This window comes from Sinohyriopsis cumingii, unplaced genomic scaffold (genome assembly GCF_028554795.1).
Source record: "Sinohyriopsis cumingii isolate HCF-2022 unplaced genomic scaffold, ASM2855479v2 utg003963l, whole genome shotgun sequence".
Taxonomy (NCBI): Eukaryota; Metazoa; Mollusca; class Bivalvia; order Unionida; family Unionidae; genus Sinohyriopsis; species Sinohyriopsis cumingii.
This window is the reverse complement of record NW_028316635.1, coordinates 80,001-90,000: the sequence shown is the minus strand read 5'-3', so window position 1 is coordinate 90,000 and position 10,000 is coordinate 80,001. Positions and strand designations below refer to the sequence as shown.

The 10,000-nt window shown below is 33.7% G+C and overlaps 4 non-coding genes across 4 annotated transcripts; all 4 read left to right on the top strand.

Moving 5' to 3' along the window:
• Positions 1-2,430: 2,430 nt before the first annotated feature.
• Positions 2,431-2,549, top strand: LOC149769348 (5S ribosomal RNA). Its single transcript, XR_016419240.1, has one exon. It is a non-coding gene; the product is annotated as a 5S ribosomal RNA (ribosomal RNA).
• Positions 2,550-3,474: 925 nt separating this feature from the next.
• On the top strand, positions 3,475-3,593 carry LOC149769347 (5S ribosomal RNA). The gene has a single exon (XR_016419203.1). It is a non-coding gene; the product is annotated as a 5S ribosomal RNA (ribosomal RNA).
• Positions 3,594-7,139: 3,546 nt separating this feature from the next.
• On the top strand, positions 7,140-7,258 carry LOC149769346 (5S ribosomal RNA). The gene has a single exon (XR_016419239.1). It is a non-coding gene; the product is annotated as a 5S ribosomal RNA (ribosomal RNA).
• A 921-nt stretch (positions 7,259-8,179) lies between these two features.
• Positions 8,180-8,298, top strand: LOC149769345 (5S ribosomal RNA). Its single transcript, XR_016419201.1, has one exon. It is a non-coding gene; the product is annotated as a 5S ribosomal RNA (ribosomal RNA).
• The last annotated feature ends 1,702 nt before the right edge of the window (positions 8,299-10,000 follow it).

Here is a 10,000-nt window from a genome sequence, read left to right as displayed (position 1 = left end):
AATTATGTTTTACAGTCGAAATGTTGTTCTCACTAGAACTGAAATCATTTAATTTCTACTTAAATGCCCGAAAAATTTACAATTAAAACTACAATAAATGTTTTATACCTAGTCCCGCACAGTGACGTTTATCTGATTCCCTGTACTCACCGAGAGCATTCTGTGTCATATGGATGCATATCAAATGAAGTGAAAAGTAATGGAATACTCGCTTTTTTATTTATCCCTATGCATCGTGGTGCCCACACCATCATGAGACGCTGTTTCAATAAACCTTTTTATATATGTTCTTTACTGTTCTTCCTTTTTCTTCTTGCTTTATCATACTGACACACGAGAGAGAGAGAGAGAGAGAGAGAGAGAGAGTATGCAACAAAGTTCGCATAACTTTCTCAGCTATTAACATTAATTGTACTTCTGTGTAATTTTATTTTTAACGCGTTATCCTATAACGATTGCAAACAAGGGCAAAAACTCTACTGATCTTATTCGATAATTATACCATACTGAATTAATAAGTTTATCTCGTAAAAACGGATCATATATATATCCTGGGTGGCTGAGGGTGTTTTAAGATATGTGTGTGTCTTTTGTGATATATATATATATATATATATATATATATATATATATATATATATATATATATACATATATATATATATATATATATATATATATATATATATATATATATATATACGTTTGTGTGTGTACATACATACATACATACATACATACGTGTATTATTTACATATAGTCTTGGATAATTTTAATTATTGGGATATGGTTTTTAGGTATCAACAGATACAAAGGAAACAAACGTTTCAATACATATAATGACATTTTCTTAAATTCTACATTGTATCATATTGACCTACTACTTGCTAGGCAAGCTGACTTTTATAAAATTTGCAAACTCCTTATATATATTTAAACTTACTTTTAGTATTCAACCAGAAAATCAGTACAGTGCAGAAAGATTGAAAATATTATTTCTTTCGGATATATATATATATATATATATATATATATATATATATATATATATATATATATATATATATATATATATATATATGTAAGAGAGAGAGAGATGGGGGGTTCGGAATGGTTTAAACAGACTCTAAATTACACTGATAAAATGTACATCAGTCCAATGGTTAACATGATAGATTTCTATCAAGCTGGTTGCCCTATTGTACCATTGAGCAAGACTACCCTCATTGCCTAACAAAACCAAGCAGTCTTTTGCCAGAACACCATAATGTGAACTTAGGCCATCTAAATCAAATTCCTATGTGAAATTTGCCAATATAAGCCAATACACTTTAATGCAAACTTAGCCAATCTAAACCAAATATCTTAATGGAAACTTAGCCAAACACCTTAATGTGAACTTAGCCCATCTAAACCAATGTACCATAATGTGGACTTAGCCCATCTAAACCAAGAAAAGAATAATGTGATATTGGCTCATATAAACAAAAACACCTTAATGCTATCTTAGCCAATCTAAACCAACCGACTTAATTTATTTTTTATAAAGAATACAAAGTGAAAATTTAAATACTTTTCAGCATTATAAATGAAAACAAATAGTCCATAAAAGTTATATGACAAGTCCAAAAGGGTAGTGTTCCAAATGAATGCCAGTGGTTTTCTGAATGAAGTCCAATTTTGAATGTGCTGATGTAATAACAATCTTGACGTGTGGCGATGATGTAATTTAGAATGTCCTTGAATGAATTCATAATAGTCCCAAAATAGCGATTTTTGATATTTGGACATTAGTATTGGGGTGTATGGACATATTTGTTTTGCTTATCAAAACGTTGGAAATCGCCGACACCATGCGGTATCGGCATAGGCTGCTTACTAGCCAGAGGGGGCTCGTATCATTGCTTACAATGAAACTATCAGTCGTACATATAGTATAAAATGTATGACTGTCAGTTCAATTGTGAGCAACGATGCGAGCCCCTGTGCTTACTAGCCTGCCATGCAAACTTGACCGACCTTTCATCGAGATATACCTGCATGAAATCGAGAGAAATACGATTTATTTTCTCAGAAATAATTGCGAGTATAACATCATTTGTCGTTAATGAAGCTGACTGACGAAAGAAAACGACAACCTTGATGAAATTTGACACGGAACTCGCCATTGTATTACTATTCAAATGACTGCACAAATATGGCAACCTACATGTCAGTGACTTCGGCGATCAAATAAGCTCTTGCTTCTTTACAGATTGAAACTGAAGGGATGTATTGTCGTAAGCAGAGCTCTCCCCTGTCTCTAATATATATATATATATATATATATATATATATGTGTGTGTGTGTGTGTGTGTGTGTGTGTGTGTAATGTATCTTTGTAACGACGAAGAGACAACCTATATTAGTCTTAAATTTGTACGTACAAATGTCTACGGCCATACCACGTTGAAAACACCGGTTCTCGTCCGATCACCGAAGTTAAGCAACGTCGGGCCCGGTTAGTACTTGGATGGGTGACCGCCTGGGAATACCGGGTGCTGTAGGCATTTTTTAATTTTTTTTTGGGTTCCATCCTCACTGTGAGGATATGCGATCATATATGGCCAATATTTCTTGTTCACAAATCTGGTGCAAATTTTTCAGTTTCCTCTACCTCCAGGATCGAAATGGGCCGCCTCGTATGCCGTCCAGATCCTCCAAATTTCTTCTGATATTCCGGATTCAGCCTATGCTATAGCGAATAATTGCAACGTATGCCATCGATGTTCTTTCATTTTGGATACTTGTCTGTATTATTTCTTATTCAATAATTGATAGATATATTTGGAATGTATTATTTTTAATTATTTTAATTTATTTACCTGTTTTTTAGCAGGGCACCAGTCTATCAGTGTGAAACTTGGCATCCCTTAGCGAATACTTCGAATATGGGCCATTGACAAAATAAATTGGTGTATAAATCTCTGTTTTGATTACAGTAAGTTTGGATGGATGTTCCCTGCTTCCACTTCCTTGCACTTTCTGTGTTTCCACAACTTTAACGTTTCCGAGCTGCAAGACGATATCCGTTTCAAATCAGATTCGAGTCCGTATTTAAAGGTAGCTCATAGGCTGATGTCGATTATTTACCTATTGAATTAGTCAGTTGATACAAGATAAATAATAATAATAATAATAATAATAATAATAATAATAATGCCCAAAAACAACAAAAATGAACTGAATCTTCGTTTAAATGCATTGTTATTTAAGTCCATTTGAAGGTGTAAACCTCCGGTTAAGCAACTAATGTCCGAGTCCGAAAATGCCTGAATTACAAATTTGAATAATGTATGAAGGCAGTTTATCTATATAAGTTTTAATCAGTACACTTTAATTACTAATTTTACACGGCACATAAACGTAAACGTCTGTACATCGGAAACGGTGAAGAGAGAAGCGAATATAAGTCTTAAATTTACAAACACTTGTGTCTACGGCCATACCACGTTGAAAGCACCGGTTCTCGTCCGATCACCGAAGTTAAGCAACGTCGGGCCCGGTTAGTACTTGGATGGGTGACCGCCTGGGAATACCGGGTGCTGTAGACTCTTTTTTTTTTTTTTTTTTCTTTTATAACTAAAAACAGTTGAAGTTTTTCTTTCTTTCTTTTATTGTAACTAAATTTACTTTCTTCAATATAAATAATAAATAGAGCAATTTCTCGACTTTCATTTTCTCTTTTTCCTTAACTTTCTTCAATAATTCGGATCCTAAAAAAATCAAGCATAGGACCTGAATATAGCAAATGTTGCTTTGCACTTCTCTGCTCTTGGTTTCGATCCTTACTACTGGAATATGCGATCATAGATGACCAGTATTTCTTGTTAACAAATTCGGTTCAATTTATCCAGTTTCCTCTACTTTTACTACCACAACAAGCTGCCTCCTTTCACGTCGAAATACTTCCTTCAAGTTTCTTCTCATATATTCCTGGTGTAGTCTCTTGCGCAGAGTTGCAAAATATGCGATCAATGTCTTTCATTTTGGCTACTTATTTGTGGTATTTCTTATTCACTAATTGATTGATAAATATGGAATGTATGAATTGTGAGAATTTTTTATATTAATTTATTGATTGATTGATTTCTTTTACAGCAGGGCCTCAGTCTGCCAGTGGGAAAATTGGCATCCTGTAGCGAATACTGTAAATATGGGCCATTGGCAAAATAAATTGGGTTATAAAATTCTGTTTTGATTACAGTAAGTTTAGATAGATATTCCATGCTTCCACTTTCTGTATTTCCACAACGTTAACTTCTCCAAGTTGCAAGAAGAGATCCTTTGCAAATCTGATAAGACCCTATCTTTAAAGTTAGCTTATAGGCCGGTGTCGCTTATTTTAACCAAATGATAGGACAGAAAGACGAATAATAATAATAATAATAATAACAACAACAATAATGTCCTGAATCTGCATTTTAAGTCAATTTCAACATGGAATTCTCCCCTTATCTGGGTCAGAAAATGGATGAGTGACAAATATGAGTATCTGAGGCCAGTTTTGCTTCTTTTGGATTAGAACTTTGAATCAGTATACACTTTAGTTACTAATATTATACTGCACACAAACATTTGTACATGGGAAACGTTGAAGAGATGTGTGACTAATCAGCAAAAGAGTCTTGAAAACGCATCAAGACAACAAATTATGTTTTACAGTCGAAATGTTGTTCTCACTAGAACTGAAATCATTTAATTTCTACTTAAATGCCCGAAAAATTTACAATTAAAACTACAATAAATGTTTTATACCTAGTCCCGCACAGTGACGTTTATCTGATTCCCTGTACTCACCGAGAGCATTCTGTGTCATATGGATGCATATCAAATGAAGTGAAAAGTAATGGAATACTCGCTTTTTTATTTATCCCTATGCATCGTGGTGCCCACACCATGATGAGACGCTGTTTCAATAAACCTTTTTATATATGTTCTTTACTGTTCTTCCTTTTTCTTCTTGCTTTATCATACTGACACACGAGAGAGAGAGAGAGAGAGAGAGAGAGAGAGAGAGTATGCAACAAAGTTCGCATAACTTTATCAGCTATTAACATCAATTGTACTTCTGTGTAATTTTATTTTTAACGCGTTATCCTATAACGATTGCAAACAAGGGCAAAAACTCTACTGATCTTATTCGATAATTATACCATACTGAATTAATAAGTTTATCTCGTAAAAACGGATCATATATATATCCTGGGTGGCTGAGGGTGTTTTAAGATATGTGTGTGTCTTTTGTGATATATATATATATATATATATATATATATATATATATATATATATATATATACGTTTGTGTGTGTACATACATACATACATACATACATACGTGTATTATTTACATATAGTCTTGGATAATTTTAATTATTGGGATATGGTTTTTAGGTATCAACAGATACAAAGGAAACAAACGTTTCAATACATATAATGACATTTTCTTAAATTCTACATTGTATCATATTGACCTACTACTTGCTAGGCAAGCTGACTTTTATAAAATTTGCAAACTCCTTATATATATTTAAACTTACTTTTAGTATTCAACCAGAAAATCAGTACAGTGCAGAAAGATTGAAAATATTATTTCTTTCGGATATATATATATATATATATATATATATATATATATATATATATATATATATATATATATATATATATATATATATATATATATATGTAAGAGAGAGAGAGATGGGGGGTTCGGAATGGTTTAAACAGACTCTAAATTACACTGATAAAATGTACATCAGTCCAATGGTTAACATGATAGATTTCTATCAAGCTGGTTGCCCTATTGTACCATTGAGCAAGACTACCCTCATTGCCTAACAAAACCAAGCAGTCTTTTGCCAGAACACCATAATGTGAACTTAGGCCATCTAAATCAAATTCCTATGTGAAATTTGCCAATATAAGCCAATACACTTTAATGCAAACTTAGCCAATCTAAACCAAATATCTTAATGGAAACTTAGCCAAACACCTTAATGTGAACTTAGCCCATCTAAACCAATGTACCATAATGTGAACTTAGCCCATCTAAACCAAGAAAAGAATAATGTGATATTGGCTCATATAAACAAAAACACCTTAATGCTATCTTAGCCAATCTAAACCAACCGACTTAATTTATTTTTTATAAAGAATACAAAGTGAAAATTTAAATACTTTTCAGCATTATAAATGAAATCACAAATAGTCCATAAAAGTTATATGACAAGTCCAAAAGGGTAGTGTTCCAAATGAATGCCAGTGGTTTTCTGAATGAAGTCCAATTTTGAATGTGCTGATGTAATAACAATCTTGACGTGTGGCGATGATGTAATTTAGAATGTCCTTGAATGAATTCATAATAGTCCCAAAATAGCGATTTTTGATATTTGGACATTAGTATTGGGGTGTATGGACATATTTGTTTTGCTTATCAAAACGTTGGAAATCGCCGACACCATGCGGTATCGGCATAGGCTGCTTACTAGCCAGAGGGGGCTCGTATCATTGCTTACAATGAAACTATCAGTCGTACATATAGTATAAAATGTATGACTGTCAGTTCAATTGTGAGCAACGATGCGAGCCCCTGTGCTTACTAGCCTGCCATGCAAACTTGACCGACCTTTCATCGAGATATACCTGCATGAAATCGAGAGAAATACGATTTATTTTCTCAGAAATAATTGCGAGTATAACATCATTTGTCGTTAATGAAGCTGACTGACGAAAGAAAACGACAACCTTGATGAAATTTGACACGGAACTCGCCATTGTATTACTATTCAAATGACTGCACAAATATGGCAACCTACATGTCAGTGACTTCGGCGATCAAATAAGCTCTTGCTTCTTTACAGATTGAAACTGAAGGGATGTATTGTCGTAAGCAGAGCTCTCCCCTGTCTCTAATATATATATATATATATATATATATATATATATATATATATATATATATATATATATATATATATATATATATATATGTGTGTGTGTGTGTGTGTGTGTGTGTGTGTGTGTGTGTGTGTGTAATGTATCTTTGTAACGACGAAGAGATAACCTATATTAGTCTTAAATTTGTACGTACAAATGTCTACGGCCATACCACGTTGAAAACACCGGTTCTCGTCCGATCACCGAAGTTAAGCAACGTCGGGCCCGGTTAGTACTTGGATGGGTGACCGCCTGGGAATACCGGGTGCTGTAGGCATTTTTTAATTTTTTTTTGGGTTCCATCCTCACTGTGAGGATATGCGATCATATATGGCCAATATTTCTTGTTCACAAATCTGGTGCAAATTTTTCAGTTTCCTCTACCTCCAGGATCGAAATGGGCCGCCTCGTATGCCGTCCAGATCCTCCAAATTTCTTCTGATATTCCGGATTCAGCCTATGCTATAGCGAATAATTGCAACGTATGCCATCGATGTCTTTCATTTTGGATACTTGTCTGTGGTATTTCTTATTCAATAATTGATAGATATATTTGGAATGTATTATTTTTAATTATTTTAATTTATTTACCTGTTTTTTAGCAGGGCACCAGTCTATCAGTGTGAAACTTGGCATCCCTTAGCGAATACTTCGAATATGGGCCATTGACAAAATAAATTGGTGTATAAATCTCTGTTTTGATTACAGTAAGTTTGGATGGATGTTCCCTGCTTCCACTTCCTTGCACTTTCTGTGTTTCCACAACTTTAACGTTTCCGAGCTGCAAGACGATATCCGTTTCAAATCAGATTCGAGTCCGTATTTAAAGGTAGCTCATAGGCTGATGTCGATTATTTACCTATTGAATTAGTCAGTTGATACAAGATAAATAATAATAATAATAATAATAATAATAATAATAATGCCCAAAAACAACAAAAATGAACTGAATCTTCGTTTAAATGCATTGTTATTTAAGTCCATTTGAAGGTGTAAACCTCCGGTTAAGCAACTAATGTCCGAGTCCGAAAATGCCTGAATTACAAATTTGAATAATGTATGAAGGCAGTTTATCTATATAAGTTTTAATCAGTACACTTTAATTACTAATTTTACACGGCACATAAACGTAAACGTCTGTACATCGGAAACGGTGAAGAGAGAAGCGAATATAAGTCTTAAATTTACAAACACTTGTGTCTACGGCCATACCACGTTGAAAGCACCGGTTCTCGTCCGATCACCGAAGTTAAGCAACGTCGGGCCCGGTTAGTACTTGGATGGGTGACCGCCTGGGAATACCGGGTGCTGTAGACTCTTTTTTTTTTTTTTTTTTCTTTTATAACTAAAAACAGTTGAAGTTTTTCTTTCTTTCTTTTATTGTAACTAAATTTACTTTCTTCAATATAAATAATAAATAGAGCAATTTCTCGACTTTCATTTTCTCTTTTTCCTTAACTTTCTTCAATAATTCGGATCCTAAAAAAATCAAGCATAGGACCTGAATATAGCAAATGTTGCTTTGCACTTCTCTGCTCTTGGTTTCGATCCTTACTACTGGAATATGCGATCATAGATGACCAGTATTTCTTGTTAACAAATTCGGTTCAATTTATCCAGTTTCCTCTACTTTTACTACCACAACAAGCTGCCTCCTTTCACGTCGAAATACTTCCTTCAAGTTTCTTCTCATATATTCCTGGTGTAGTCTCTTGCGCAGAGTTGCAAAATATGCGATCAATGTCTTTCATTTTGGCTACTTATTTGTGGTATTTCTTATTCACTAATTGATTGATAAATATGGAATGTATGAATTGTGAGAATTTTTTATATTAATTTATTGATTGATTGATTTCTTTTACAGCAGGGCCTCAGTCTGCCAGTGGGAAAATTGGCATCCTGTAGCGAATACTGTAAATATGGGCCATTGGCAAAATAAATTGGGTTATAAAATTCTGTTTTGATTACAGTAAGTTTAGATAGATATTCCATGCTTCCACTTTCTGTATTTCCACAACGTTAACTTCTCCAAGTTGCAAGAAGAGATCCTTTGCAAATCTGATAAGACCCTATCTTTAAAGTTAGCTTATAGGCCGGTGTCGCTTATTTTAACCAAATGATAGGACAGAAAGACGAATAATAATAATAATAATAATAACAACAACAATAATGTCCTGAATCTGCATTTTAAGTCAATTTCAACATGGAATTCTCCCCTTATCTGGGTCAGAAAATGGATGAGTGACAAATATGAGTATCTGAGGCCAGTTTTGCTTCTTTTGGATTAGAACTTTGAATCAGTATACACTTTAGTTACTAATATTATACTGCACACAAACATTTGTACATGGGAAACGTTGAAGAGATGTGTGACTAATCAGCAAAAGAGTCTTGAAAACGCATCAAGACAACAAATTATGTTTTACAGTCGAAATGTTGTTCTCACTAGAACTGAAATCATTTAATTTCTACTTAAATGCCCGAAAAATTTACAATTAAAACTACAATAAATGTTTTATACCTAGTCCCGCACAGTGACGTTTATCTGATTCCCTGTACTCACCGAGAGCATTCTGTGTCATATGGATGCATATCAAATGAAGTGAAAAGTAATGGAATACTCGCTTTTTTATTTATCCCTATGCATCGTGGTGCCCACACCATGATGAGACGCTGTTTCAATAAACCTTTTTATATATGTTCTTTACTGTTCTTCCTTTTTCTTCTTGCTTTATCATACTGACACACGAGAGAGAGAGAGAGAGAGAGAGAGAGAGAGAGAGTATGCAACAAAGTTCGCATAACTTTATCAGCTATTAACATCAATTGTACTTCTGTGTAATTTTATTTTTAACGCGTTATCCTATAACGATTGCAAACAAGGGCAAAAACTCTACTGATCTTATTCGATAATTATACCATACTGAATTAATAAGTTTATCTCGTAAAAACGGATCATATATATATCCTGGGTGGCTGAGGGTGTTTTAAGATATGTGTGTGTCTTTTGTGATATATA